Raw genomic sequence first — 27,597 nt, forward strand, 5'->3', positions numbered from 1 at the left:
CAGTCGTAGCTGCCACTTTCTTGCCATCTTGTTCCCCTTGCTGCTTCTACAACTGTTATTCTGACCTGCTGCCTCCCACTGTTGCTGGAACAGGGCTGCGTGCTGTTTGGTGTGCATGTGTCCTTTCTGCTGCCATCTGTGTGCCTTCCCAAAGTAGCCAAATGAGGCAGGGATACAGAGGATGTGCTGCACATCCAACAGTGGAGCAAACATGGCAGGGGAAATGCGAGTACAGGGCATTGCTTCTCTGAGAGTGTTATGGGGCCAACTAAAGCGTGTAGCCATGCACTGTTCATCTGGCAGAGACCCAGGCCAGAGGCCTTGTGTCCGGTATTTTCCTGAAAGAAAACCAGGAAGCCAAATGCAACTGCCTATTGGCTGAATATATCTGTTGATTTATTCAGTCAGCTTTATCCCCAATTCCTTCTCCCTAACCCACTGCAGGCCTGGGCAACATGTAGGCCCAAGAATCTGGAGGGCTACAACTCCCATCAGCCCTAGCCAGCAAAGCCAATGGTGACGGGTGATGGGAGTTGTAGGCACCTCGCACTACAAAGTCTGAGTTTACAGTGTATTATGAACTTTTGTTTAGGGGGTTGTTTGGCGAAATTCAGCTTTGGTCCAAGGCTCCTACCCAACTTCTGTTTAGCCTAGCGAGAGGCTTATTACCAGCACAGGAGGAATAGGCCTAGAAAAAAGAACACTATATATTCCATTTCACTCATACAACTACCACTGCCCTTTTTAAATTTGAAGAGAGAGGAAAGAATATTAAAGTCAGGGAGAGATCTATCTGGCTGTCTTTCTGTCTTTATCATAACGAGTATCTTTAAACTAAAAAAAGATATAGTACAAAGGACAGCTGCGTGGCTGCATTTAGCAATTCCAGTTTTCAGCCCTGTCAATGTTATTGCAAATGGATCCTGCCCAGGAATAGCAGGAGCCGACATCACTATGTGGAGAACCAAAATGAGCTGTTAACTGCTCCATCTGGTGTGATGCATCAGTTCACAGGACAAAAAAGTAAAATAAGAGGATCAATACTATCTGGCTATAGAAAGGAGTCAGGATGGAAAAGGCAGACAGGCCTGAAAAAGACAAGATGTGAGATGGGCTCTGTACTATTTAATGTGGGCTGTAGTTAACCTGCAAAGCCATGGATACTAAAATTCATTTTATCTATTTTTCTCATTTTTGTGCACTACTTTATATCCCAAATGGCCCAGGAAGGGCAATGGTATTTATCCAGCGTTACTATGCATACATAAAGAGACTGAATAAAGGATAAAAATTGGCACCTAACACACTGCCTTTGAAAGACTTGGCACTACCATCCTTCTCTGAAGATCCATGAAAATGGAGTTCTGTAATTCTAAGGCGAGATCTACACTTGAAGAATGGACTACTAGAAATCTGAAGCTGGTAGAGTGGACATTAGCGCTTCATATTACGTCAGTACTTTTTCAGCTGCACTGGCTGCCAGTCCATCTCCGGGTTCGATTCAAAGTGCTGGTATTAACATTTAAAGCCCTTAACGGCTTGGGGCCAGGTTATCTGGAGGATCGCCTCTGCCTATATGTGCCTGCCCGGACCTTAAGATCATCCTCAGCAGCCCTTCTCCGTGAGCCCCTGCCAAAGGAAGTGAGGCGGGTGGCTACTAGGAGGAGGGCTTTTTCTGCTGTGGCACCCCGGCTCTGGAATGAGCTCCCTAGTCAGGTTCACCTGGCACCTACATTGTATTCCTTTCAGCGCCAGGTGAAGACCTTTTTATTTTCCCAGGCATTTTAGCATTTTAGCTTTCTAAACTTTTAGTTTTGCTGTTTTAAATCTGTATTTTAAACTCCTGCACTGCTGCTAGGTTTTATTGTGGTTGTATTGTTATATTGTGGTTTTAATGTTCTATATATTTTAAATTGTTTTATTGTGTGCTGTTTGGTTTTAATTTTTGTGAACCGCCCAGAGAGCTTCGGCTATTGGGCAGTATAGAAATGAAATAAATGAAATAAAAAAATAAAATAAAATAAATTCATACTGCAGGAGACAGATTCTATTTTGACTGGTCCCCAAGTTAAATCAACAACATCTCCCTGCAGGTCGGAAACTAGTACAGTCGAAAGAAAAATTCTACCCAGCCCTCCCCCTGCTATGCTAGCTTTCCTACATGCAGGGAATAACCAGGATCAGGGAGCAAAACCTGTAGGCCACTATCACTTGAAGTTGAAGAACTGCAGCTGAGAGATAGCAGCTCCCATGCAAATCAGCATGCCACATGTTGCGTTATAGAGGTAGTGAGTCTGCATGAGTGTTTGCATGGAGGTCCCACTCAGGTAGCTGCTGTGAGGACAGATTCTCTGTGTCATGTCCTCCTGTCAGTCAGAGCTAGGGTGGCCATGTGTCCTCTTTTACTGATGATAGTCCTCCATTTGAAGGTCTGCCAGAGGCCCATTCTCTATTTGAATTCGCCTGATTAATTCGCCTGATTAAAGGCAGCCGCCAGCGAGATGACATCACTCCAGTGCTGAAGGAGTTGCACTGGTTATCAGTTGTTTTCTGGGCCAAATTCAAGGTGTTGGTTTTGATCTTTAAAACCCTATATAGTTCCAGCCCAGCCTATCTTAAGGAGCGCCTCCAGCATCACCAGACAAGCCGCTTAATAAGACCAGCCTCGGATGGCCTTCTCTCTGTCCCATCAGCCAGGACAGTTAGACTGGTGAGGACGAGGGAGAGGGCCTTATCTGTGGTGGCCCCCACTCTGTGGAACTCCCTCCCTAGGGAACTCTGCCATGCCCCCTTTAATGAGCTTCCACCATGCATTGAAAACTTAGTTGTTCAGGCAGGCATTTGGGGTGGGTTAGGGTATTTTTAGAAATATGATGTTTTTAATGTAGAATTTTATTGTTTTAAACTGTTTCTATTATTGTACATCACCCAGAGTGGCTGGGTGACCAGCCAGATGGGTGATTAATAACATACATACATACATACATACATAAATTCTCCCCATATCTAGGGATGTACGAACCTCCCACTGTCCGGTCTGTGGGGGGGGGGGTCTGTGGAGGAGCAATTTGGGCCACTCAGGGCCCCGCAGAATCCTCCAGAGCCCAGCCACATCTGCTAGAGTTGGTGGAGTGGCTCTGTGGCTCCCTATAAGATGTGATACGCTAATGGCGGCTGCCATTAGCCTATCATGGGAAAATTGCAGCTGTAAATGGCGTACTGTACGCCATCTGCAGCCGTAAAGCACTGACTTTGACCTACAACTGTTTACAGCTGTATTTAGATCAAAGTAAGTGCTTTACGGCTGCAAATGGCATACAATACACCATTTACAGCTGTAATTTTCCTGTGATATGCTAATGGTAGCTGCCCTTAGCGTATCGCGTCTTCTTGGGAGCCGTAGAACCACCCTGCGGGAACTCCTCCAGACCTGGAGGTAAGTGCAGCCGCTCTGCTGCATACTCCAGAGGTCGGATTCTTTGGAATCTGGCCTCATTTGAGTCCACAGCAGAATTCTCCAGCATCCCATATCTGACATTATACCCATAACCATACCCATATCTGATATTGCTTGAATTCAGTGACAAATCCTCAGCGGATTGAAGTGAGTTTGGATTTCTATAAATCTTACCGGCGTATTCCATGGCTGACCAGCTTTTTCGAGTTGCATGGATTTGTGGTCCATTTTTTTTTAACTTTTTAGGCAGATTTGCACAAATGTACATTTGTGCAAGTGCACACTTGTGCTAGGGCACATTAACGCCAATGCACATTTGCAAACAGGAATGAAATTCTCATACATCCCTAAAATAAGATCCAATTCTGTCTATGAGTGTACGACATAAACCGCAAAATACAGACAGCATGGATTTAACGAAATCTCTACATCCCTAGTATACACACACACACACGGGTACTCCTATTTCAGAACCACAATAAGAATGGAATCCTCTGCTTCCCTGGAACCCTTTCTAAGCCAGTAAGATTGAAGAGGATCTGTGTTGTTTTTAAGGAGACCTGCACCCAAGAAACAAGGCATGGTAGCCGAGAGCTGATAGTACATCTGCCCTGAACATTTCTGACTGCAAACGCAATGAGCAATCATCACATCTTGAAGCCAGTGCTTGCAACTGGGAAAGGCTTGGATGGGATGTTACTTAGCTGGTTTCTTGAAACTATGGTTCAATAAAGGTCAATAGTTCAATAAAGGAGCCAAAAGTTCGGAGTTGTGGTGGTGGCAGATGTGACCTTCCGCTTATTACTGAATTTTAGGCCAAGACACATGCTCAATACATAATCAAACAACTCCATCAGTTATCTCAAGGGAGATGAACAGATAATCTATTTTGCAAGTGTTGACTATTTATTTGCCTATCACATTTGAACCCCTCCTTCCCTAAGGAGTCCAGGGTGGTATATGTGGGGCATTTATCCTCACAATTAACTCCGTTAAGTAGGATAGATATTTATTTGCCTAAGGCAGCTGTCCCCCAAAGTGGTGTTAGACTGCAATGCTCACCATTACCAGCCAGTGTGCAGAGTTCATTTTAGATAAGATGGTGTCCTCCGTTGGCTTCTGAGTGGCTTTGCTGTGTTTTCACTATGTATCTCAGCCTGCCCCAACCTGGTGCCCTCCAGATTCCCATCATCCCCAGCCGGTATGGCAGTGGGCATAATCCCTAGGCATCGGCCACGCTGGCTGCAAATGATGGGAGTTGCAGTCCAACATATCTAGATTGTACCAGATTGGGGAAGGCTGATTAATCCCCAGTAGATTTATTTGGCCTGTTTGTTTACCAGCAAAGTATGAAATTGATTAGCTTAGACTCTAGATGATATGATTTAGGTGTTAATTTATGATCAGTCCATGAGAAAGAGAGGGGAGAGGAGGTAGAGATTTGTTCCATTTGATGGTCTTGGAAAACAGGATGCTCAGGAATTTGAAGACCATTGTGCTGCCACTGCAGAATGGATCAGCTAACTTTGCCAACCCTCATCGCTGTATCTCTGCCAATCTATTCACCACCTTTCCTCCTGCGACTAATGGGTTGGCATCGGATCTGCCAGCTCAGAACGTGTAGATCAATAGGCAGGACGGCTGCTGATCAATTTTTAAAGGGGATAACACGTCTTTTCCTTGCTTCAGTAAACAGCTTCATGCATTCTGTTTGCATTTGCTGCCAAAACACTAAAAGATCCATTGAGAATACACTAATCAATTTTTATTTCTAATTAAACTGATGCTTGCAGCATATGGGAGGAAATATGCATAGAAGGTAACACAGTACATTAGAACCTCTGGAAACAGAGTCGACAAGAAAGAAGATTTAGGGGCTATTGTCAGGGATGTGCCAAAACAGGCCAATAAATCCAGACCAAATGATTTTACCAAACAGATACCCTCTTTCATTTCCTCTCTACATGTCCATACCACTTCCTGGGGGCATAACTGCCCTGCAATAAGACTGAGTTGTGGGACAGAAGGAATAGCCAAATGCAAGATTCTAGATGGAAATTGGTTACTTGGATTTTTATTCCATAATTTCTCTCTATCTACCTATTTGTATTCTGCCCCAAAGCAGAAAGTTCTCTGGACAGTTTACAATAAATAAGTATAAAAACAATTTCAATACAAAATAAAACATAAAAACATAACAAAAGCAGTATAAATAGAATAGTAAACAAAACTTTTTAAAAGTTAAAACTGATTTTAAAAGTTAAAGCTGACTACAAAAGTTATTAAAGGTGAAATCCAATGCATGTTTAGATGGGGAAAAGGCTTATAACTCCCAGCATGCCCTGTCCTAGAGTGCAGTCCTACAGGATTGATATTAAAATGGAGGCTGCAATCTCACAAGCCCTCCTGCCATCCTAAATCCCACAAGAGGCTCTTATGCCTCCCATGCTTTCCAAACAAAATTTAACATTAGATGGGCCTCTGAGCCTGTCTAACCCACTTACCTTGCTGTGGTGGGGACAGAAGCTGACAGCCTTGTGGATCCATGGCCTCTCCACTCTTGGAGGTGGGTTAGAAATCAAAGTCATTGTAAGTGCCATTAAATAACAGTTGCCTGAAGTAGCATTATTCTTTTGGACATAACAAGCCAGTTGTTCACTTTTAACTGCAGGGTTGTGCAAGACGTGAGCCTGACAGATTTGCTCACAGCTTTGCGTAAGTGGGTGTACACTCAATGCACTCAGTACACAGTGGAACAATGCATTGTCCCCACCTTTCCATGCCTCTCCTCCATGCATTGGATGTGACATTTAACCGGTATGCAGGCAACATAGGGTCCAATGCATGGAACCCTAACAATGCATGCATGATCATTACTTTGAAAATCTGAAAACAACAGTTATGTACATTAAGTCCATGTACACTGAATTCTGTGCACCAGTTAGGCATTACATCCAGTGTGTGGAAAAAGGGTTTCAAGTCTGCCGTTTCCTTTTAAAGTATTTTAACATCCCCCACCCAGAAAAAATGCACACGTGTAGTTCTGCAAAGTGGGAAATAGTCAGAATTTCAAAGGTTTACATGACATTCTAGTAGGCGATGTCTAAAAAAACGTAGTAAGAATGAAGCATCCAAGCCAAGGATAAAAGTTATTAGATGCGTAACCTTCCATATATGATAGGAAAACTGATGTAGGTTATTATATCTTGGACATTGCCCAAGTCTGAAAAAGATGTTTCAGAGGTAATTGTTAATATTAAGTGGGACATACATCTAGCTGGTCAACACCCTTGGTCAGAAGTATGAAATCAGAAGAGGTTTGTAATGTATTATGGTTAGGTGATGGTGACAGAGAAATAAGAGGTATTATTTTCTAGTACTTAAACTTAAGATGTGAATCTTAGAATAGATAAGTCCACATTCTACCTAGGACCCCAATATATACTAACTTAGCAGCAAGCACTGCATTCAAACAGAAGGCTTCTAATAATTTATAATCTCACTTGTATTCATGGAGGACTGGCCAATATTTAAAAATACAACTTCATCTAGGCAACTCCAGGCTTCATAAAAACAATGAATGATAAGAATCATAAAAATTTTGAAAACATATATTACAGGCTCATAATGGGAAGTTTAGGTCTCTGTTTCACTTGGAAGAGAAGTGAGGCTGTAAATTAGAGATGCATACTCCAGAAGACTACTGCCTTGCTGGATTTCACTTTATATACCTAAAATAAATAACTGTTTAGACAGGAACAGGGGAGAACTGTTTACCTACTTCAGTGGGAAATGGATGCCACAGAATAGATCTATTGTGGTAAAATGTATTATTTCCTAACTGGATTTGTTAAAGATAATGCATTCATGTTGTGGTATAACACAGGTTTGTAGAAATGCCAAAATATTTCTATAGCATCCTTTTAGAAAGTAAATTGCCTTGAATATATAGCTAGCTATGCCCTGGAGGTCTCCTTCTTCTCCACCATCTAGAACAGGAGTATGCAACTTAGTGCCCTCAGACATTTTGGACTAACTGCTACAATTCCTGGCCATTGGCCATGCTGGCTGGGGCTGATGGGAGTTGTAACCCAAAACATCTGGAGGGCATCAGATTGGGGAAGCCTGGCCTGTATCAGCAGTTAACCTGTGCTCACAGGAAATTCCAACCAGGACATGAGGTCCTTTGAGTTCCCCTTCCTCTGAAACAAGGTGGATATAGACCCACTTTGACTTTATTTCTTCCTCTTCTTCCTTCTGAAATATCTCTAAATCTATCCCTTCTGCCCCTCACATGGCCTCTTGTTGCACTTACGTCTCCCAAGCCTTATATTTATTTATTTGTATTTATTATGACATTTATATCCCGCCTTTTTTCCTCTTGCAAGAAACCCAAGGCGGCTTAAATGGTCCTCCTCCTCTCCATTTTATCATCACAACAACCCTGTGAAGTAGGTTAGGCTGAGAGTCAGTGACTGGCCCAAAGTCACCCAGTGGGCTGCATGGCTGGATAGGGACTAGAACCTGGGTCTCCCGAGTCCCAGTCCAACTCTCTAACCACTACACCACCTTACCTTGCCACTTCCCTAGCACCCTCCCCGCTCCACCCCTGAACCATCCCTGCCTCCATCTTTTCTTGCTCTATCTCCCTGCTTAGAAATAGCCTGCCAGTCCAGTGCTAGGGTGTTGGTATACTAATCATTTTCTTCCTGTAAACTTTTATGGCAAAATAACATTTCTGTGGGCAGTATCCAAGTCTGCCTGCATGCCAGCAGGACCCACCACTGGTACAATGGGGAGCTAGCAGTGCTAAAACAACCCAAAACAGGTGGAAAGGCTCATTCCTGGAACTAGGCAGGACAGTGGAGCTTTCAGGAGGGAGTTCCGCTGACCCGTCAAGATCCTGAAACAAGCATTTCTCCTTATTTCTGAAGCTGCTTTTAGAATCACTAGCTTTCTGTTGCACGAGCAGTGGGTCCCTCTTGCGCAACAGTTCAAGCAGGAGTGCAGTGCCAGTACTGGATATGGCCCTATGTTTCAGTGATCAATGACCTTGAGCTACTTTCCCCATTTTGTCAAAGTACAGTGTAAAGACCACTGTATGTGCACAATGCCTCTGCAAAGAATTCATCTATTTCCAGGTTCATCAAATACAAGTGCACACATCCAAGTTCGCATGTGTGTGTGAATGAGGACAATTCAGTAACAGGTGTTAACTACTGGCTTTATCCCATGTCTCTTGTTTAGTGCTGTGCCGAAAATTTCTCCCACATTTCTTTTGACCATTCTCATTCAATTTGAGAGAAAAGAAATTGCTTCTAAAAAGAAATTCAAAGGAGAAGAAATTTTGGAGAAATTCTCATGGGTTGGGTTTGGGGTTCTTGTCCTTACTTTACTTATGAGGTGGCTATGGAGTGTGCATGATTGACCTTTCTTTTATTGTACAGTAGTCTCTGTGGCAGCCTGTAGCCTCCTCACACTTCAATTAAAGCTCTCATGAGGAAGACATCATGAGGTAATTCCTCCCATGGGGCTTTTCCAGTTCAGGAATGGCAGGTGGCCTGGGGAGCTGCAGAGCAATGGAAAAATGTGTAATCGAGAGAGAAAACACACACAGCACCCTCGTCCACCTCGCAGTGATTAGGTAAGTTCAAAAACCAAAAGAAGTTAAAAATTCTGCCTCAGAAAAGTGGAAGCCTCAACATAGTTGATGCTGTTGCCACTTGCAGGAGCAGTGCATTAACCAAAAACCCTTAGGAAAAAAGAAAGAAGCTGTGCTACAACTCCTGCCAATAGTGAGCCCTATCTGTGAGAAACTGTGGGAGAATTTCTCCTCCCCTAGGAGAAATTCGGTGAAATTGTCCCCCCAGTTTCTCTGCCCACAAATAGGCTGGAGAATTCTGAGAGGCCATTTGTGCACAGCTCTACTCTTGCTTCCCAGCATGTGTCTCTCCTCATATTGCTGCACATCCCTGACATGTGTATTTATTCCTTTGGATTAAAGCTGGTGAATTTTGTTTAATTTTGAGAATTCTAAACTCCCCCCCCCATATGCTGAAGTCCTCTATGATGGTCAGTTCCCAGTAAGACTTCCTCCTATCCTGTCTTGCAGTGCCTTGAGCTTATCTACCTAATCTGTCCTCACTTCCCACACCCTGCTAGTAGATTGCAGTGTTCCTACAAAAGGTTATATACCCCATTTGGGGAAACTTGGTTTTAACAGACAAACTAAGATAGATTAGGGTATTACCACAGTGATGGGGTTGCTGCTGCAAAGCTGCTTAGAATCATAGAATAGTAGGGTTGGAAGGGCCCTACAAGGCCATCGACTCCAACCCCCTGCTCAATGCAGGAATCCAAGTCAGAGCATCCCTGACAGGTGGCTGTCCAGCCTCATCTTGAACACCTCCAGTGTGGGAGAGCCCAGCCCACCACCTCCCTAGGTCATTGGTTCCATTGTCGTATTGCTCTAACAATCAGGAAATTTTTTCTGATGTTCAGCCGGAATCTGGCTTCCTGTAACTTGAGCCCATTATTCCATGTCCTGCACTCTAGGATGATCAAGAAGAGATCCTGGCCTTCTTCTCTGTGACAACCTTTCAAGTACTTGAAGAGTGCCATCATATCTCCCCTCAGTCCTCTCTTCTCAAGGCTAAACATGCCCAGTTCTTTCAGTCTCTCTTCACAGGGCTTTGTTTCCAGTCCTCTGATCATCTTTATTGCCCTCCTCTGAACCCTCTCCAGTTTGTCTGCATCCTTCTTAAAGTGTGGTGCCCAGAACTGGACACTACTCCAGATGAGGCCTAACCAGTGCTGAGTAGAGGGGAACTAGTACTTCCCGGGATTTTGAAGCTATGCTTCTATTAATGCAGCACAAAAGAGCAATGGCCTTTTTTACAGCCACATCACATTGTTGGCTCATATTCAGCTTCTGATCGGCAACAATTCCAAGATCTTTCTCGCTTGTAGTGTTGTTGAGCCACGTATCCCCCATCTTGTAACTGTGCATTTGGTTTCTTTTTCCTAGGTGCAGAACTTGGCATTTATCCCTATTAAATGTCATTCTGTTGTTTTCAGCCCAGCGCTCTAGTCTATCCAGATCACTTTGAATTTTGTTTCTGTCTTCCAAAGTATTAGCTATCCCACCCAATTTGGTGTCATTTGCAAATTTGATCAGCATTCCCTGCACCTCCTCCTCCAAGTCATTAATAAAAATGTTGAAGAGCACTGGGCCCAGGACTGAGCCCTGTGGTACCCCACTCGTTACCTCTCCCCAGTTTGAGAAGGTCCCATTGATAAGCACTCTTTGAGTCCGATTCTGTAGCCAACTGTGGATCCACCGGATCGTTGTTTCATCTAGCCCACTTTGAGCTAGTTTGCTCATCAGGATATCATGGGGCACTTGTTGAGGTATATGATGTTGAGGTATATGATGTGCTAGGGATGGGGGAGAATTTCTCCCTGAAACTTCGGGGGGCCGAGTGCCAACGCATTCGGTCCTCCGAAGGTTGTTCGGGGAGAAATTCTCTGCCACCCCTCTGCCCCCCCCCCCCAGGATGGGACTTACCTTTCACGAATGTCGCTCCCGGCAGTGGGTCCCGGCGGCGGTTCGGCAGGTCTGTGTGAGGGGCGGGGGCGGCAGCCGGTCTTTCGACCGGCTGCCGCCACCGCCATTACAAGAAAAGTTAAAAAAAACAAACGCCCCTGTGATAGGCTACGTAACGATTTACGTAGCCTATCACGGCTAGATTTGCAAAGTCAGCCGTGATAGGCTACGTTAATCGTCACGTAGCCTATCACGGGTGACTTTAAAAAAAAAAAGTGTGTACGCTAATGGCGGCCCCCACAGGGAACCGCCATTCGTGTTCCTTATTTGGTCCCTGTAGTCTACATAAAGATTTACGTAGACTACGGCGAAAATAAGGGCAACGCAAATAGCGTTGCCCTTATTTTCGCCGTAGTCTACGTAAATCTTTACGTAGACTACAGGGACCAAATAAGGAATGCGAATGGCGGCTCCCTATGGGGGCCGCCATTTGCGTACGCGCTTTTTTTTTTTAAGTCACCCGTGATAGGCTACGTGACGATTAACGTAGCCTATCATGGGTGACTTTGCAGATCTAGCTGTGATAGGCTACGTAAATCGTTACGTAGCCTATCACGGGGCTTTTTTTTTTTACTTTTCTTTTGAAGTTCGCGGCCGGGGAGACGGGGCGCTTCTCCCCGGCCTGAATTTCGGCCGGGTGAGGCGGGAAGCCTCCCCCCCGGCCTCAATTTCGGCCGGGCGAGGTGGGAAGCCTCCCCCCCCCGGCCTGAACTTCGGGGGGAGAAGCGAAGCGCCTCCCCCCCACCACGAAGCAAGCTGCGAGACCAGGTAAGTGACTTTCGTACATCCCTAATGATGTCTACAGCATTCCCACGGTCTACAAGGGAGGTTACTTGATCAAAAAATGAGATCAGATTTGTCTGGCAGGACTTGTTTTTCACAAATCCATGTTGGCTTCGAGTAATCACGGCATTGTTTTCAAGGTGCTTCCAGATGGATTGCTTTATCATCTGCTCCAGAATTTTCTGGAGGCTGGGGCTCCGTGCAGCTGTAATGCATGCAAGCATAAACCATGTAGGGTCACCAAATCTCTCGGACGCATTGGCAACAGCAGGGCTGGCCCAAGACATTTTGCTGCCTGAGGCAAAGAACAAGATGGCGCCCCCTCCCATTCGATGTACAAAAGCCAGCTGGACTGGCAGTTGAATCTTTCTTCCACACCAGTGAGGGAACAGCATATTTCCCTGCCCCTGAAGGCATCAGGCTAACTGAGGGAGTGCAGGGCAGGTCGTGTAGCATATAAGCTCTCTCTTCCAACACCTTACTGCCATCTCCCAGCACCTACTGCCTGAGGCAGCCACCTCACTTTGCCTAACAAATACGATAAGGCCAGCCCTGGGCAACAGTACAGGAACTTACTACAAGATCTAGTTCCTTATGTGGCTCCTGATTGCATACACTTAGAGCTGTGAAGTGTAGCGCTGATCAAGCAGGGGTTTTTTTTTGGCATAGCAATCACACTATTCACGGCATATTAGTTAGATTGGCCATTCATTCATCATTTATATTAATAGATCATATTTAAGAAACTGCCCATAATAAGTAGAAAGCAGAGTTTGAATACACACACACACGTATATACACACACATACACACACACACACACACACACACACACATACACTATATACATACATACATATATACATACATGTGAAGGCAAATCAGCAGAAGGGCAATGGCTCAGTGGCAGAGCACCTGCTTTGCATGCAGACGGTCCTTGGTTCAATCCCTGGCATGTCCAGGTAGGGCAGGAAAAACTCCTGCCTGAAACCCTGGAGAGCCACTGACTTGGTCTAAGGCAGCTTTGTACGTTCCTAATTTTCAGTCTCCTATTTCAAAATTATGGATTTGAGAAAAAAAGGCTTTCATGAGGCAGCAAAAAAGATAAGAAAAAGAAGAAAAACCCCACACAACCCCAGCTAGTATATCTTCTTTTTAAAGAACTAGTAAGGGTAATTTTTGTATAATATTGTTCTCTCCTACTTTGAAAACTGAAATAGCTATGTAGGATGATAAGGGGTTATGATAATTATTAGGCCTTGGGGCGTAATCCTATGATTGCACCCTGTGTGCACATAAGCCTCCGAATTTGGAGGCTTACGTGTATCTAATGCAGAGCAGGAGGCACCTTGCACCTCCTGAGCCGCATTTATCGGAGGCTTCAGGGAGGGAGAGGGAAGGATGTTGGAGCAGTGATAGGAAAAGGCATGAGCCAGCTGCCCGGTCTCCTCCCCTCCCCACCCCCAGGAAGGCCCCCTTTCCTCCAACTCTGCACTCCATTTACCAAGCGCAGAGAAGTAGCCAGCACAATTCTCTCTGTGCCAGCTATGAGGGGGAGGGGAGTAGGGATGCTGGAGAAATCCGCCGTGGACTCAAATGGCCAGATTCCAAAGAATCCAACCTCCAGACTCCGCAGTGGACTGGCTGCACTCACCTCCATGTCTGCAAGAGTTCCCGCAGGGCGGCTCTCCAGCTTTCTAAAAAACACGATGCGCTAATGGCAGCTGCCATTAGCTTATCACAGAAAAATTACAGCCATAAACAGCTGCAATTTATATAAAAGTATGTGCTTTACGGCTGCAAATGGCATAAAATATGCCATTTATGGCAGCTGCCATTAGCCCATTGCGTATTTTAGAAGGCTGGAGAGCCACTCCGCCAATGCCAGTGGATACAGCAGGGCTCTGGAGAAATCCGCAGGGTCCCAAGCACCTCGAATTGCCCTGCAGCAGACCCGCCCCCAGACTGGACATTGGGGGATTCGCCCATCCCTAGCAGGGATGGCTCAGAGCCCTGTCTTCAAGCTCGGATCCAGGAAACCAAATGATCCTATGTCTCTCAGACACTGTCTAGGGGACATAGGATTGCTCCTTCTGTGACCTGCTTTGCACTTCTGGGTATTGTCTAATGTTACTCCTACTTAGAGCAGACCCAGTGAAATGAATGGCACAACTTAGTCATGACTAACTGAAGCTCCATTTTATTTATTTATTATTTCTTTCTTTATTACATTTTTATACCGCCCAATAGCTAAAGCTCTCTGGGCGGTTCACAAGAATTAAAACCATAAAATACAAGACAATAAAACACAGATGATAAAATGCAGTATCAAATTTAAAAGTCTAAAACTACAGTATAAAAGTAAAAATAATAACCAAACAGAAGCTAGCAGCAGTGCAAATTTAAAATATAATACCAGATATAAAACATACTGAAAAACTAAAATGCCTGGGAGAACAGAAAGGTCTTCACCTGGCACCAAAACAAACACAATATAGGCGCCAGGCTAATTTCTCTGAGGAGCTTATTCCATACTGCAGTGGGTCTACTCTAAGCAGGACTAACATTGGACTAACACTAAAACCCCTCTGTTTTTAATAATTAAATGATGCAATGAGAAAATGTATTTTATTGTGGTTGCAAATATGTCCCTTGATATCATATCTGTTTCACCTAACTGGCATGATGAATGGCTGGACTGTTCACAATTTGCCAGTCTGAAAAGTGTCAACCCTATGTTATTAACTGGTCCTAAGACGGTGAACACAAAGTGGTGAAATTTTCAGACAATACAAATTAATAATAATAATATTAATAATAATAATAATAATACACATCAAGATAGTGAAGTCCTGAGTGAAATGTGAAGTGAGAGGGAGTAGATTTTTGCAAAATGTGACTGCATAATGAGATGACCCCTAATATTCAATTTGGGCAAACGGACCATGAATAAATAATACTACTTTCGATTGGCCACATTGCGTCTAAATTAGCTATTCCCATTCAGAAAAAAACCCTTCTTGGGACATTTTAAACACCTCACTGTAAATATCAGCTCAGAATGCTACAACTGTCAAATATACTTTTTCTTTCTGTACACATTCACCAGGGTTTCCTCCTCCTACCAGTGGCAAACAGAATAATGTGATCCAGTTTAATTAATCTGCCCAGAATTTGGAAGGACCGTTAGGCTTGCACTGTGCTGTGGGATCTTCATAGAGGAAGATACGCTCACAGCATATTTCCATCTATCATCACAAAGCTTGAATGGGAAGACCAGCTGTTTCTGGCAAAAGGCTGTGATGAGACCTACGTGTACCGAATGGACCCATGTTTTCCCTGCCAGACGTTCAAGTGATAGGCTTTCTCTCCTGGATGTTGATGACCCTCAAAGTCGCCTGGGCCTGATAACACAGAAGACTCAACTGCAATGCACAGAGACTTAAGCAGTAGCTGGCACAAGGAAGATTCCCTCATGTCTTCTCTTTTTCTCTCTCATACACAAGAATAAATTGCACCAGGATTACAGATTAGACTACAATCAGGGCCAACCTAAGACTTTTTGCTGCCTGGGGCAAAGGACAAGTTGGTGCCCATTCCTTTCTATGTACAGAAGCTGAGAGGAATTACAGTCAAATCTTACTTGCACACCTGAGGGCAGCAGCTAGATATCCCTATATTAGGGATATAGGACAGACAGGTGGCAGACAACTCTGCCCTCCAAGACAAAGGAATGGAGCAGGGAGGGGGCTCAGGCTTCTACTGCTGCCCCTCAGCATCTGTCGCCTGAGGTAGTTGCCTCACTCTATCTAACAGCAGCTCTGACACCGACCCCAGTTCTCAAGCCCTTTATTCCAGAACAGTCTCATTGAAATCAGTGGATCTGAAACCATTTACCACTTTATGACTGAGGGAAGGCGCCTTAATGAAACTGTGAGGTGTTTGGGCATTTTCTGTCCCTGGCTCCTAATATTAGCTAGCTATACCTGCAATCAGCGGAACATTTCAGATCCAAAAATCCAATCTCTATATTCATTTGTTAAGTGTTGATTAGTTATTTAAACACGTAGCTCACCTCCAGTATGGAGACTCGGATTGCTTGAAATATGCTATTTGAATGTGTATTAAAATACATCAGTAATGGTTAAACTCTACCCACAATCCAGCAAAGCCCACCCAAATTTTATGGTTTGGCTTTTGAGACCTAGGGGTTAGAGAAGGAGTGGGCAACTTCAGGTGGTCTAGGGGCCTTTTTGCCCCCCCCCCCTTGCAGGCCACACCTCACGGACCATGCGTTGCCCACCCCTGGGCCAGAGGAATCGCTTTCCAAAACTGTGCAGTAGCTGCTGGGAATACTGTTTTTAGGGGTGCTTCCAGACAAGGATTTTATCATGCCATCGCCTTGCTTCGGTGGAGGCTGGTGGCTCTGATGTCAGTGGGGCTGTGAATCCACTTTGGGTTTTGGTCAGAACCAGCCACAACTCTAAAAGAGCTATCCAAGGTGCTGAACCCATTTGCAGGATAGGGTTCGGCACCTTGGATAGCTCCTTTAGAGGTCTGGGTGGTTCTGACTGAAACCCAGAATGGATTCACATCCCCACTGACATCAGAGCCACCAGTCTCCATTGCCTTTCCTCATTCACAGAATTTTACCTGGAGTCCAGATGATGTCGTCTTCCATTCAAAACTCTCCCCTGTTTTCCCGCCACTTCTTCCATCTTTTTTTCTTACCACAGAAAACTATTAGGCTGGCTATGCGATGTGGGGTGGGTAACCAAAAATGACTAATTTAAGTACCATCGATTTCAGTGGCTCCACTCGAAGCATGACTAAATCTCGATCCTTATATTCCTCTTGTTTCTGAGCAACTGAAGCAGACTGAGAGCCCTTCTCTTGTGCTGCCGTAGCTGTGCAAGTGCTGTGCTTCGTAGACACTTCGGGCTGCCGGATGGAAAAAACAGCCCTGTCACTTAGGGAGAGGAACTCAGGCAATGGGCTGAAAATGCCGTGGAGAAAGTATCGAGAGGAGTGCTTTCTGTTCCCCTGCTGCTTTAATAAACACATTAACTGCAAAGAAATTAAAGCTGATGAAATACGCATTAGTTTTATTTCACTCTGAATACATTTAATTGCCAAGGGAACAAGGATCACTTCATGTCCTGACGGCTTTCTGGGAGCGCCTTACATTAGTCCAGTCTGTGCACTAGCTCCACGCTGTCTTCCAGGCCCAGTTTGAGGTGCCCTTCAAGGCAGGGCTGTTGAACCTCTTTCAGACTGAGGGCCAAGTTCTATCGTGGGGGGGCGGGGACTGCACCAAAGCCGTGAAACCACCAAATGATCATTGGTCAGGGGAAAGGGGTGGGACAGGGGAAGGAGGCGGAGCCATCTGGGGAGCCCCAGAGGGCCAGACTGGGACTGTGGGAGGGCTGGTTTTGGCCTCTAGGCCTACGGTTCTGCAGCCCTGCCCCAAAGGTATCCGTTCTGTGTGTGTGTATGTGTGAGGGGATGGGGGAGGTCCAAAAGGCAAAGAGCAATGTGATTGGCTAGCTGCCGCAGTGTATTTCGCAGGCACTGGAGGTGAAATTGAATACGTGGGCGAGAGAAGGCGCAATGCTGGGCCTAGCAAAGGAGTTGGCACCATTTGGGCTCAGCTTCAAGCGGTAAAATGTCTTGAGGTGTCACCAGATTTTAAGAACTTGAGGGGCAGGCGAAGGAGAGGGAGGAGAGCAGTGTCTCATTTCACCTGGAGCAGCAAACTGCTTGAGGCAGGCTCTGCTGAAGCGGACAATCCTTCCATGCATTCATTCCCCTGCTGCGTGCGTATGACTGGCCACAGCTGCTGTTGGCAGTGATATTTATGGCAGCTGCATCTGAGATAGCAGACGGGGTGGTAAAAACGACGACAACAGCGGCAACAACAACAAAGCAAAACAAAGCAAAAATCAGCCCAGCTTCCTTCCCGGTTCAAGGCTAGACTTTCCCTCTTGCTTTAATTATTTAAAAGCCATTAGAAGCTGCTGTTTGTTGATGTTTTGTCAATGTCTGTGCATTAGAACTGTGCAGCACATGGTCCTCGGCAAGTGTGCCAAATAAAGAAACGTGGCAATGGGCTGCCCATGTCAAATGATTAGGGTGAGGAAAGCAACTGGAGTTGCAGCCACCAGGGAAAGCTGTAGAGGTGCAAACACATTAAGCTGGCAAGGGAATTGCCATTTGTTGGCTGGTCAAGAGCTCTAGCATGAGGGGTAGTGGCAGTGGCAGGGACTGGGTGGGAATGACATATCTAACCCTGCTCTCTGGCTGCAGCTTCATCTCCACATTGCAAAGTCTTTGGGGTTCCACTCAGCTTTTGGCTCTCTGCTATCCCTGCCATAAATTTGGGGATGTTGAAAAACAGCGTGTAATCGGTAATGTAGAAACAAAATCATCAACAGACTGTCAGAAATGATCTTTCTAAATGCAGACTGTTACTGGCAAAAGTTAATGGGGAGAGGGGGGGATGAAACAAAACTGGATCATCATTGTATCATACCTTTCCCACATAAATAGAATTAGCTATGCAAGCCGCTTAAATAAAAAGCAACACCGCATCCAAGTAGTTTACAGTAGTAATGTGTGTTTTGCAAAATGCAAGAAGTTAACTACCAACCCTACCTTGTTACCTTCTATCTGGTATCTCATCATCACATCTCATTTAAATATGTGGCAGGAAACGGACCAAAGTCTCATTTTGGCCTTGTACAATACAAAGGTAAGTACAACGCAATAAATGATCACAGCATTGTGAGTAACTGCCAAGGTGGCTCGAACATTTTATCATGTGATGGCTTCCCACATGATGCTGTGGTTTTTAACGTTATGCAAGTCAGTAAGCATTAACAAAAAGAAATCTCATGTGCGATAAGAAGTTTGCAATCATCCTCAGAGGCCTAGGCTAGGTTGTGGACAGGAACTTTTTGGTAGCAGGAGGACCCCAGTTGTGGAACTTTCTCCCGAGGGAAGTGAGGTAGGTTCCCTCATTGTTTTATTTCACTCTCCAACTTTAATTGCAGCTCTCAGATTTGATTTGATTTCTGGTTGTGCTTCTGTGTTTATTAGCTTATGACATGACTTTTAAATAGACAGATTTTAAAACAGAGGAAAGAAATGGTGGTTCAACTATTAAATAAGGATGGCAAAATGATAACAGATGACAAAGAAAAGCCACAAGTGCTCAGTTCCTACTTTGGTTCAGTCTTCTCCCAAAAGAGGGTCTATGACCCCCCTGGCAAAGGCAAAGTACAGGCTGAAGGGGCAGGATTGCAGCTCGAGATCAATAGGCATATGGTCAAGGAACACCTAATTACTCTGAATAAAGTAATAAAGGAACCTAGAGTAATAAAGGAACTGGCAGAAGAACTCTCAGAACCACTGTCTGAGAAATCATGGAGGATGGATGAAGTGCCAGATGACTGGAGGAAATCTAATGTTGTCCCTATCTTCAAAAAGGGTAAAAAGGAAGAACCTGGGAACTACAGACCAGTCAGTCTGGCATCAATCCCTGGGAAAATTCTGGAGCAGATGATAAAGCTATCAGTCTGTAAGCATCGTGAAAACAATGCAGTGATTACTCGAAGCCAACATGGATTTGTCAAGAGCAAATCCTGCCAGACTAATCTGATCTCATTTTTTGATCAGGTCACCTCCCTTGTGGACTGTGGGAATGCTGTGGACATAATATACCTCGACTTCAGCAAAGCTTTCGACAAAGTGCCCCATGATCTCCTGATGAGCAAACTAGCTCAAAGTGGGCTAGATGAAACAACGATCCGGTGGATCCACAGTTGGCTACAGAATCGGACTCAAAGAGTGCTTATCAATGGGATCTTCTCAAACTGGGGAGAAGTAACAAGCGGGGTACCGCAGGGCTCAGTCCTGGGCCCAGTGCTCTTCAACATTTTTACTAATGACTTGGAGGAGGAGGTGCAGGGAATGCTGATCAAATTTGCAGATGACACAAAACTGGGCGGGATAGCTTATACCTTGGAAGACAGAAACAAAATTCAAAATGATCTTGATAGACTGGAGCGCTGGGCTGAAAACAACAGAGTGACATTTAATGGGGATAAATGCCATGTTCTGCACCTAGGAAAAAGAAACCAAATGCACAGCAACAAGATGGGGGATACGTGACTCAACAACACTACAAGCGAGAAGGATCTTGTGTTGTCCATCACAAGCTGAATATGAGCCAACAATCTGATGTTGCTGCAAAAAAGGCCAATGCTCTTTTGGGCTGCATTAATAGAAGCATAGCTTCGAAATCCCAGGAACTACTAGTTCCCCTCTACTCAGCACTGGTTAGGCCTCATCTAGAGTACTGTGTCCAGTTCTGGGTGCTGCACTTGAAGAAGGATGCAGACAAGCTGTAGAGGGTTCAGAGGAGGGCAACAAAGATGATCAGGGGACTGGAAACAAAGCCCTATGACGAGAGACTGAAAGAACTGGGCATGTTTAGCCTTGAGAAGAGAAGACTGAGGGGAGATATGATAGCGCTCTTCAAGTCCTTGAAAGGTTGTCCCAGAGAGGACGGCCAGGATCTCTTCTCGATCATCCCAGAATGTAGGACATGGAATAATGGGCTCAAGTGACAGGAAGCCAGATTCCAGCTGAACATCAGGAAAAACTTCCTGACTGTTAGAGCAACACGACAATGGAACCAATGACCTAGGGAGGTGGTGGGCTCTCCCACACTGGAGGCATTCAAGACGAGCTGGCTGGACAGCCATCTGTCAGGGATGCTCTGACCTGGATTCCTGCATTGAGCAGGGGGTTGGACTCGATGGCCTTGTAGGCCCCTTCCAGCCCTACTATTCTATGATGCTATGATTCTAAATGGTATTTTTATTGTATATCGCCCCAGGTGATATACAATAGGTGGAGGGTGCAATTCGTCAATGTATTGAATAAAACATCACCATTGTATAGGTGGTTTACTGGCTGTATGACAGCATGAGGTGGTTCTTCCTATAATGGCCTTTTCATTCCATATGGGCAGTTAGGAAGAACCAGTAGAAGAACCTGCACAGGATGAGACTTCAACCACAGGAGGAATGTCTCCTCCAGATCATCCTGTATAGAATAGCTTTTCCCAAACCGTAGTCCTCTACAACTGCTTTGGCGAACACCATGTCAGGGAAGGAGGGGGCAGTATCCAATGTTGTACTTATGGCCCCAGTGATTCTTTTGCGCTCTGTCAGTTCCATTGCACAAACAGCCCCCACCACATGCACAACAGTGATTTAGTGCTTCTGGGGGCAACAAAAAATGAGCAGAAATCACTCATTTCTGGAAAAAGGCACATCAGCAGAGCTCACATAAGCCAACCTGTCTCGATCCAGAAACAAGAGTTTCCACACATTTGGGGGCTTCCTTTAGGGAGCGCTAAATCTCAGTTGCATAAGCTTGTTCAACAGAATTGGCGGGACCTACCGCTTGTGGAAAGGAATTGGCAGGGCGAAAGGGAATCAGCGCAGGTGGTAGGCCCCCGTTGGATATTCCTGCTGGTCTAGAATAATCCAGTTGGCCTAGAGAAGTCAGATGAACTCATGTTGGAAAGGAATACGTGACAGAGATGCAGGTGAGCTCCCAGATCAATCTATGGCAAACCTCAGAATGCTATTTGTAGTTCATGTGGCTCTGGAGATAAAATGTGATGTTACACATGAAGCTGCCTTAAACCACGACAATTTGTCTATCTAGCCCAGTATTATCTACTGTTATTGGCAATGGTTCCCCAGGGTCTCTCACCTTCACATCACATCCTTTTTTTTACTGGACATGTCAGGAGTTGAACCTGGGACATTGTGTGTGGGGGGGGGAGGGGGTAATGATTTGGAAGCAAAAATGCCAGCAAGAAGATGCTCTAATGCATTGTTTTTCCAACTATAATGATTTCTGCATCCCCATATCAAGAGTTTTCAAGAGCTTCCTGAATCTTTTTGCTGGTGACATAAAGAATTTTGGAATAAGAATGTGTTAGAAGAAACAAAAGATGTGGCACAGGGAGAGCAAGGTGCCAACCATTCATGCATTTACTATGCAAAGTAGGGCTGTGTACAGACCCCCCAACCTGCTTTACAGGCCGATTCAGAGTTTCTGAATCAGTCCCAATCTGCCTCGGCCCAATTTGGACCCAATCCAACTCACTTTGGACTCCAGATTCAAAGCAAGATTAGGACATCCGAACTGCATCCCAATGAGCATGCGAGCCTCCTGTCAAGCCCCCTGCTCCTTACCCGGACCTGTTGCAAGTGCCCACAACCATCCACCTCTTCAAGGGAGTAGCCATTTTCTTTTAAAATGGCGCCTCATCTATTTCTGTATACCAAATGTTGTTCAAAAGGCGGTCATTTATGCAACATTACAGGCTGCAGGTGCTCAAGATGAGTCTGGGTAAGGAGCAGGCAGCTTGCGCACTCATTGGGCACGTCAGGGGCGGGACGAGTAGGGGCAGCTGCTTGGCGGGCACCCAGGAAAGCCAGGCATGAAGCTGGTCTATTCCTAGGCTGTCTGGGCTTCAGAATCGTCTGGATAAGTCTAAAGTGATCCGAAGTGATTCAGATCGATCCAACTCACTTTGGACTGATCCCGACCTACTTTGGATCTGGACTGATTCAGTCTGAATCACCCCACTTCAGCTTGGTATTAGGATCCAGATCTGAAGCGGTACACAGCCCTATTGCAAAGTATTCCATCCGACGTAAATGTGAGCTGCAGCAGCCCATCTCATGGTGTTTCTACTGAAGCCCACAGTGCTGAAAACACGACCCACTGCAGGCTGAACATGAATGTAGCATGGCATCTACATACAATTAAATTCTACAAGAGGGACATGCAAAACAGTGTTGCACTAGTCGAGTGTTCCTGTTCAGGGTTTCAGCCAGCCATGCCCTTTTCCATGGTACTCTATTCCATTCACTGTCTCCCCCTCCAGTTTTCTGTTCACCCCACTCCCCTGGCAGCAGTCCACCAGGATTGAACACCCACTGAGCATGCTCAGTCCTCATTAAGCTGTTCTGGCTAATCCTTCCCATTGCCCCCCCGTTCAATTTTTTTTTTTTTTAATGTTCTGTTGTACTTCTGCAAAGCTTTAGTTTCCCCAGGGCCTGCTGCTCCCTCCCTCTTGTGCATGAATGGCACTGTTTTAACTAAATAAGGACCCCACACACTCTGTAGAACTGAGTTTGCTATTAGTACATAGCTTTTCATACAATCTGCAGGTTGGAATCTCAGCAACCCACAGCTCCAAGCCTCCAAACCTCCAAGACAAGGTGCTGCTTCAACACTGCAATTATATCATATATATATATATATATATATATATATATATTTCAGACACACATATAGAGCTGGAGGCGCAAGATTCTAGAACATTAGTATTTGACAGGAACATAATCTTGGTACTTTAGCCAAAAGCAGGCTGCAGCAAGGGTGTGTTTTTTTATTTTGTTTTTAAGAAGCTGAAAGTCCAAAATATTTTTCTTTGATCTTCATTCACTTCCCAGCAACCACTATTGATTTCTGCACTACAGGGTTGAAACAACCATTGTCTTTCATCCTGGTTCAGTGAAAAAAGCTTTCTAGATTATTCATTCCTATTTGCTGGGACAAATATTGGCTCTAAGATACATTTTATTCCAAATGTTATTTGGAATAAAGCAAACACAGAGGCCTTGGGGTGGATTCTTACAACCATTTTTTAAAAAGTGGTGAAGTTAAAATGAATTAACTGTTTGGGTGGATTTTCAGTGGATTCACAGGACAGTCCCAGTCTTGTGAATGATTCGCTGTTGGGGATGTCACAGAATTCCGCCACGGATCTCAGTGAGGCCGAATGCCAGTGCATTCGGGACCCGAACTCCATGGTAGAACGGCCTGCCACCCCCCCACCCCCCTGCGGATCCCCCCCGGGACGAGACTTACCTGGGGCGGATGTTCCGGGTGGTGGCGGCGGCTGCAGTGGCTGGTTTTCTGACCAGCTGCCGCCACAGCCATTTGCAGTCTTGTTTTGTTAAAAAAACAAAAAAACGACGTGATAGGCTACGTAAAGATTTATGTAGCCTATCATGGCTGGGTTTAAAAAAAAAGACGCATACACAAATGGCGGCGGCTATGGCCGCCGCCATTTGCCTTCCTTCTTTTTACCGTCATAATCTACGTAAATATTTACGTAGACTATGATGGCGAAAATAAAGGGGAACGCAAATAGCGTAGCGGGCGCTATTTGCGTCCCTTTTTGATTCGCTGTTTTAGCCTATGTAAATATTTATGTAGATTATGACGGTAAAAAGAAGGAACGCAAATAGCGCTCGGTATGCCATTTGCGTTCCCCTTTATTTTCGCCGTCATAGTCTACATAAATATTTATGTGGATTAAGACGGCCAAAAATAAGGAACGCAAATGGCGGTGGCTGTAGCTGCCACCATTTGCGTACGCGGTTGTTTTTTCTTTTATTTCCCAGAGCCCTTCACGGCCGGAAATCCGGCTGCGGACGGCTCTGGCCTGGGCTGGGCCTGGCCGGCTGCTCCGTGGAGCACAGCTGGCCGTGGAGGATTCCTGGGGGGAGGAAGGGATCGCCTCCCCCCCCATCGAGGATTCCAGGGGGAGGGATGGAACGCCTCCCCCCCACCATCAACATCATCCATGGAAAGGTAAGTGACTTTCGTACATCCCTATTCGCTGTACCTAGTTTTTGACTCACCAAAGTATGGTTCAATGCAGTTTCAAAGGTAATCCAAATGCAGAGATGTTAATAAAACATTTTCCCAGAAAAAAATTGCATTTCTGTTGGGGCTGAAAATGTACTAACTTACTAAAAAAAACTAAGGGAGCAATCCTATGGCCGCTAGTCAGCGGCTAAACAGCCATAGGGTATCTGGTTTTCCAGGAACCAACCTTGGAGCCTATGCTCCGAGGTCGGTTCCTGGAGAACTGACCTTCCCCCCTTCTGTGCTGCCTCACAGGTAGTGCGGAACAGCCCCATGCTCTGCACTCCAAAGAGGAGCGGCCAAAATGGGGCATTCCGGGGGGCGTTCCGGGGCAGGGCAGGTGGAAATGCCGGTACAACACATCCTATGTGTCGTCCAGCATTCTGCTCCCCCTCTCTGCCTTCCTGCATCTAGACAGCTGAAATCAGCTGACTAGCCACAAATGCAGGGCAGGAGAAGCATGGAGGGAATTATCCCCTCTGTGCTTCTCCTGCCCTGCATTGGATAGGCAGTCGCCTCCGAGTTTGGAGGCAGCCGCCTATCCCCACAGGATTGCGCCCTAATACAGCAAGTTAGGGCATAAACGGGCAGGTCAGCCTATGTTTTTACCAGGGATTAATTCTTACGTACTTTGGTCAGCAATGTTAATGGATATCAAGAAAAGCATCTAAGGACATGAACCTATGCATGTTTAGACAGAAAAATGTCCAACAACTCCCAGCATTCCCTGTTGGTAGTTGTGGGACGTTTCTCTGTCTAAATATGCACAGCATTGCATCCTAAGAAGATATTTATCTTATGGAATTTTGGCTGATTGTAAACCATTCTGTTGCAGTAAGATCTCATGACTCGTTTATTAAGAGATGCCGCCAGGAGAATGAAAGAAAAGTAAGGATGCCTAGTAGAACTAGACTGGCCACTTATGAATCGCCAAAAAAGAGGAAATGCGTGACCAAAAATGAGAGCATAAAACTTGCATATGCTAATGTATATGTATTGATACAAATTTAGAAATACATATGATTTATATAGAAAATTAAAATTAAATTATTTAAATTTTTCACACTATTCCACCATAGTGTGAAAACCTGTCACCAGGAGACCTGTGTACCTGCCTGTTCAGTCTACTGTTCAGGCGCTGACTGTTAATGGGTAACAGTTCTTATGGGTCTTTATCTTAAAACAGGACAATCATACAAACAGAGGACTGCGCTCTGTAAAAGAGAACACATGGCCACCCTAGAACCCCAAGTAAACACCCCAAGACATCCTGAAATCCCTCAGTAGGCTGCAGACCACCCCGGGGGGCTCCACTGGGATTCTTGCATGGAGAACCCTGGTGCATTACATGGACCAACAAATGGGACCTGTAACAAAATGTGGCAGTAGAGAGTGCTCCTGTTCAGGGTTCCAGCCAGCCAGCTAGCTGTGCCCTCTTCTAGGATGTCCCCTCCCTTCTCAACCAGTTTTCCACATTTTCCCCCTCCAACAACCAGCCAACATTCCATGCCTACTAAGCATGCTCTGTCCCCATTGGGCTGTTTTGGTCCCCCCCCCCCTTAGAGAAGAGGAAGCTGAGAAGGAAGCTGCTTCCTCAGCCATCACCGGGCTCAATCACTGAGCAACTCCTTAAGGATCTCTTGCCTCCTTAAGACTCTGACCTTCCTTCTTTTAAACTTCTTCTTCCCAGTAATGTGGGGTTTAGGCAATAGAAGTGGGGTGATTGACACTCCAGACACCTGGGGTTTAACACAACAGTTTACTGGTAAATTTAAAACGAGCAAATCACAACTAAAGGTATTTATACAATAGAGCTGAGTGATACAAAAGGCATTAAAAGAAAACAAAAGTTGCAACACGCAAGGTCCTTTACCCTAGCCGCACTTAGACTCCTCTAGGCTGCTTCTTCCTGCTCTGATCTTCTGACTCTGTTCTCACTACCCTGGTCTTTCTGACTCTCTCTTTTTATACCCTCCTCCCCCAAAACTGAAAGTACTGTTTCAAATCTGAAGAAATGAAACTTAACTGGGGAAATGAAACTGAAAATTCACCGGGAAAATTAAAACTTCTCCTCTCAGGGACACCCAACAGAAAACACCCAGGCCTCTAAATCTGAACTTTCCCCCCTTTGCTCTGTAGGCCTCAAACCTTTACAATAGCACCAGGAGCTCTCAATCTGGAAGCACCTTTACGCCCTCTTGAATACGCCCTTATTATTCTCTGCCCTTGTAATTGATAAATGTGTGGTCTTCAGTTCAAAGAAGTGATGAGTGATACCGAAACAAAGAAAGCATACCAAGGATGCAATCTGTCAGGAACTGGATCGTCCTTCCCCTTCGCAATCAGCATCACAAAGAGACAAAGCTTCAGGCTAATATGACTTTATTTTGCTAGAGATGAGCCTTTCTACAAATGCAGATTCAAGGAAACTCTAAGACTGCCTCAGGCCCTAAACAACTAATCTGCAATCTTTAATCAGGGAAAATGAACTAGAGGGTGGTGACAGGTTGCCATGAACTTCACAGCCAAACTTGCTTCTCAGTGATGTCCCTCCCTTAGGGTGGCTTCCTCCTACGTTGGCTTCTAAGAGTGGCTATCCTGGCAGAGTGTTTGAGCCCTGTCCCTAATTTTTCCTGCTTTGCTTTGCAACACCCCCTAGCATCTCTCAAGTCACGCCCCTCTTCCTCCTCCTCCTCCTCCTCCTCGGACACTTGAGTTCTGATGGTGGACGGAGGAGGCAACGACTCAGCCTGGGCCATCTTTTTGTCAAGGCCTTTGGAGGAATCTGTCCCAGCGTCTTGGAGTTCCAGGGAAGGTCCCTCCCCTGGGCTCTGATCTAGCTGTTCCAACTCTAATTCAGAATTGGAGCTGTCAGACATCTCAAGGGGCTTGGACTCATCCCTGACATCATCCGATGCGTTTAACAGACAAAAGTGTTTTTTCTGTCTAAACATGATTGCACCCTAAGATTTCTAAATTCATCTCCCAAGGTTCAATTGTC

This window comes from Heloderma suspectum, chromosome 2 (assembly GCF_057233095.1).
Source record: "Heloderma suspectum isolate Gila_16-S chromosome 2, 16-S_ref, whole genome shotgun sequence".
Classification (NCBI taxonomy): domain Eukaryota; kingdom Metazoa; phylum Chordata; class Lepidosauria; order Squamata; family Helodermatidae; genus Heloderma; species Heloderma suspectum.